This window comes from Cornus florida, unplaced genomic scaffold (genome assembly GCF_030987335.1).
Source record: "Cornus florida cultivar Cherokee Brave unplaced genomic scaffold, ASM3098733v1 CherokeeBrave_3.0.0_Hap2_Chr07, whole genome shotgun sequence".
In the NCBI taxonomy this organism is placed as follows: Eukaryota; Viridiplantae; Streptophyta; class Magnoliopsida; order Cornales; family Cornaceae; genus Cornus; species Cornus florida.
The window spans coordinates 23,288,851-23,293,041 of NW_026775577.1; the positions used below are offsets into that span (position 1 = coordinate 23,288,851).

Below are 4,191 nucleotides of genomic sequence, written 5' to 3' on the forward strand. Positions count from 1 at the left end.
TTAGAGAGGCCTTTTTTACTCAACTCTCATATTTTGAGTTTGACATACCCAAATGAGAGAGCATTGAAGTTGCTTTAAAAATCAAAACCCATTTTGCTTCTCTACCTCTTCAATGTCGGCTTCCTCTCCAACATACAATACAAGTATATATATATATATATAACACAACAAAATCAAAACCCATTATCATCTCCTTGGACCCGCACCAAAATCATCATCAAAATCTCTTTTCCTCTATCCATTTCGGCACTGCTCCCTTTCTTCATCATAAATTCATTAGACATTATTTACAAAATTAAATCAACTAATTAATATTCAACAAAATTATATGTGCAACAAAAATTCAACCCATTAAATCTTTTTATTGGGTAAATCACCAAGTCTCCAATTAAAATTTAAAAAAAAATCAATCTTGACATGTAAAATCATAAAATAAATATAAATTCAATTCTTAAAAATCCGAGTTGTCACAGTAATTAGTTATACTCACTTATATGTAAAAATCACTTGGTTCTTTCTGTGCACAAAGACTAGCATATCAAAGAGGCCCGAGGCCAAAGTTATGAGGTATAGGAGAAGAGGATCCATCAGAGTTGGTAGTGTGGCAGTAGCAGATGAGGATCAATTTGTCTAAAGCTGACTTCCACATATCTAGCCTTATTATAGTTCTCAAGTCTTCATTTTCTTTGAAAGATAAGATTAGCTGAGTCACTGTGCTTTATTTAAAGAAAATGAAATAGTTAAGACTTTTAAGCGCGCGCACAATTTAAAAATATGTTGTAGGATTATCACTGTGCTTTATTTAAACCATTTGCCAAAGGTCCCGGTCATGTGTAGTGATCCACACCCCCAAGTATGGCTTTGCCATGTTGCAAGTCAACATACATTAATGATATTGGCTATGCCTACCAAGGCCCCCATCAACTTTCGGAAAAAAAAAAAAAAAAAAGGAAAGCATATTTAACCAAGTTAAATGTGAAACTGTATGGTAATCTGTCCGGTATAAGACCGGCACTCACCAGATCGTATATATAGTTTTTTATTTTTATTTTTTTTGGTTAAAAGATCGTATATATAGTTAATCAAACTATTTCTTCAATTTATAATAGATTTGAACAATTTAAAATATATAAAAATATTTTTGACTTTTTGTTTAATTTCAAAAAGCTAAAATCATTAGATGATGATAGTTTGAAAAAATTGTCTTAATTTAGAACTATTTTTAAAACATGATGAGTCTTTTGATATTGATGATTTAGATTTATTTTCAGAATTAAAAGTTTTAAAAGAAATTTTACACATAGAAACAAACACTCCAATTGAAATATGAAATTATATTAAAAGATTGGATTCTTTTCCAAATGCATGCATTGCTTATAGAATATTAATATTATTGACAATACAAGTAAATGTAGCATAAAGAAGTTTTTCGAAATTAAAGTTCATAAAATCATATCTACAATCATCTATGTCACAAGAAAGATTAAATGGATTGACTATTTTGTCTATTGAAAAAGATATTTTAACCACACTTGAATATAAGAATTTAATTAGTAAGTTTGCATCTCAAAAAGTAAGAAGGATGATTTTTAATTAATTATTATTTAATAATTAATATATTACATATTATAATACGAAAAGACCACTTTTTATTTTTTGCCTAAAGCCTAATTTACATCAAGCCGCTCATGGTCATGACCAATAAGGTCAGGCTATGCTCATATGAAATTGCAGAAACTAGTACACTTTGTGAATATGCCAATCCAAAAGGACAAAAGACCATATTTATTGTAATACAAGATTGGTGGTTTTGTCCATGTAATCATTCAAGTTCAGTGTCCATAGAACTTGGAATCAAGACGTGGAGTAAGTAGAACTTCAAGGGATGTTGCTTTCAGATTTGTGAGTCCTGGGCTTTCGCTTATATCCACATCTTCGTGGGATGGCTTGGCTACATCAAAGCACTGCAGCAAGCTAGCCAGTGTGAGATGCACGGTCTGGAGCGCAAGCGTTATTCCCATGCACGAGCGCCTCCCTGAGCCAAACGGAAGGTACTCGAAGTTCTGACCCCTCACGTCCACGTCCTTTTGTGTTGTCAGGAACCTCTCCGGCCTGAACTCGAGTGGCTCAGACCACACACTCTCTATCTTCACATGTTAGTCTAATGAACTAAGAATAAAAATATACGACTTCGAACCAACAGGCCTATGGCCTAGCGATACAAGGCTCTTACTTTTCAAAGGGAGGTCAGAGTTCGAACCTCAGTGAAGACAGTGTATGAACCTTGAATTCAGAGTTTTACTTATTCCGAAAAATCTTCACACCAAAAATCTTCACAGCAATCTAAAGTTGTTCATATTCACTTCTTAAAAAAGTGTTGGAGCTCCTGATATTATGTGATTCTGAAAGATCATGTATACTCAATCTTACTTTTGTATGAAGAGATTATTTTTTATTTTTAAATCTGTGACCTAAAGGTCATAATGGAATAGTCTTACAAATGTAACTTACAATTTTTTTTTAGATTAATTTGAAATATCTACGATTTACTCCGACTTTTTAACTTCCAAAACTATAGGCCTACTTGGTTTGTAACTCTGAAAATAATTTTCAAGAATTCAGAGAACAAAAAACTATTTTTCTTAAAACAAGCCTTTTTTACAACTGGGTTTTCAAAAAACATGATTCAGAATGCTAAATCTAAGTAAAGTTTTTTTTTATAGTTTTAATTTTTAGAAAACTAATGCAAGAGAGTTTTATGTATAGTTTTCAATTTTCAATTTTTTGAAAACAGAAAACTGTTCTGTGTTACAAACCAAGCAGACGCTATACTAAGTTCAGTAGGGATATACCAACGGGAAGTGGCCTAGCGGTATCAGCTTCTTACCCCCTAAAAAGTGGTCAGGGGTTCACTTTTCAAAAGAGACAATGTGTGAGTACCAATTAGTAGGGATACAACTTACCAGGCATGTAGCCTTGGTGATGGTATCAGCATCAAATTCAGAATTTTTTGCATTTTCAATAATACTCAGAATCACATCCATGTAATCCTGCTCTCCTTGGCCCTTTCCACCGAGCAGCCTCTTCTGTTTGTGCTCCTCCAACCACCCTCCAATCAGAGCGTCGATTTCCTTCGCAGTACTCTTCATAGCTTTCTTGTATCCTCCGAAATCCAACCATCCAAGGAACAGAATTTCATCTGAGATCACAAAAACCCCAAACAGACGAATAAAATCCCTCATAACCTTCTTGTACCTTCGCCTCTCCCCTTCGTCGCAATCATCATTTCTCCCACAGTACCGCTTCCCTCCCACCATTAGCACCGCCGCGTTGAGTGTCAAGTCTGCGAACCAGTTTTTCATTTCAACCAAAACTCCACCTTTCGAACTTCCCTTACTAACCCACAGGTCATACAGTTCTCTTATCGAAGTGTCCACCTCCGAACCTCGTATGTGCTTGATCATCTCAATCCGTCGGTTAGACAGAAACTCAATCGTGGCTATCTTGCGCATCTCACGCCAGTAAGGACTATAAGGCGCGAAGCCAAACATGGCGAAGTCATAACCTAATAGCTTCAAAGCAGTTATATTTGGCCGGGTGGAGAAAACCTTGTCATGGACAGTGAAACACTCTCTGGCCATCTCCCAGCTGCTGATGACCAGACTTTCATGTGAACCGAGCTTTAGAGTGACGATCGGTCCGTACTTGTCTGCCAGAGCTCCGAACAATTTGTCTAACAGCTGACCACCACCCAGGAGATGCAAGTGACCTATGATAGGCAAAGCACCACCAGCTTGAGGCACAACATGGCTCTTCCTTCTAGTAGATTGTTTCTTTTTGTACGCAAATACTAGCAGGACAACGAGGCCGATGACAGAAGTTACGAGGAAGGGGAGAAGTGGATCCATGCTGAGACTCCGTTTTTTTTTTCGTTGAATATGATGAGACTCAGTTTGTGTAAGCTAACTTGCATGTCTCTGGACTTATATAGTTCCTGAGGCGTACATTTTATTTGAAAAATAAGATTTGCTGATTGTAGCAATCAAGAAATTGTTCAACTGTACTATAGTGGTGCTAGTTATTAATGCTGTCATTTTCTTTGAAAAATCAGAGTAGTTTTGTCCAAGAAATGACTCAGATTAAAAAATAAGATTTGCTAATTGTAGCAATCAAGAAATTGTTCAACTTTAT

General features: G+C 35.6%; 1 pseudogene; it reads right to left on the reverse strand.

The window, feature by feature from the left end:
• Positions 1-1,822: 1,822 nt before the first annotated feature.
• LOC132316423 (cytochrome P450 82A3-like) lies at positions 1,823-3,908 on the reverse strand (annotated as a pseudogene).
• Between the last annotated feature and the right edge of the window lie 283 nt (positions 3,909-4,191).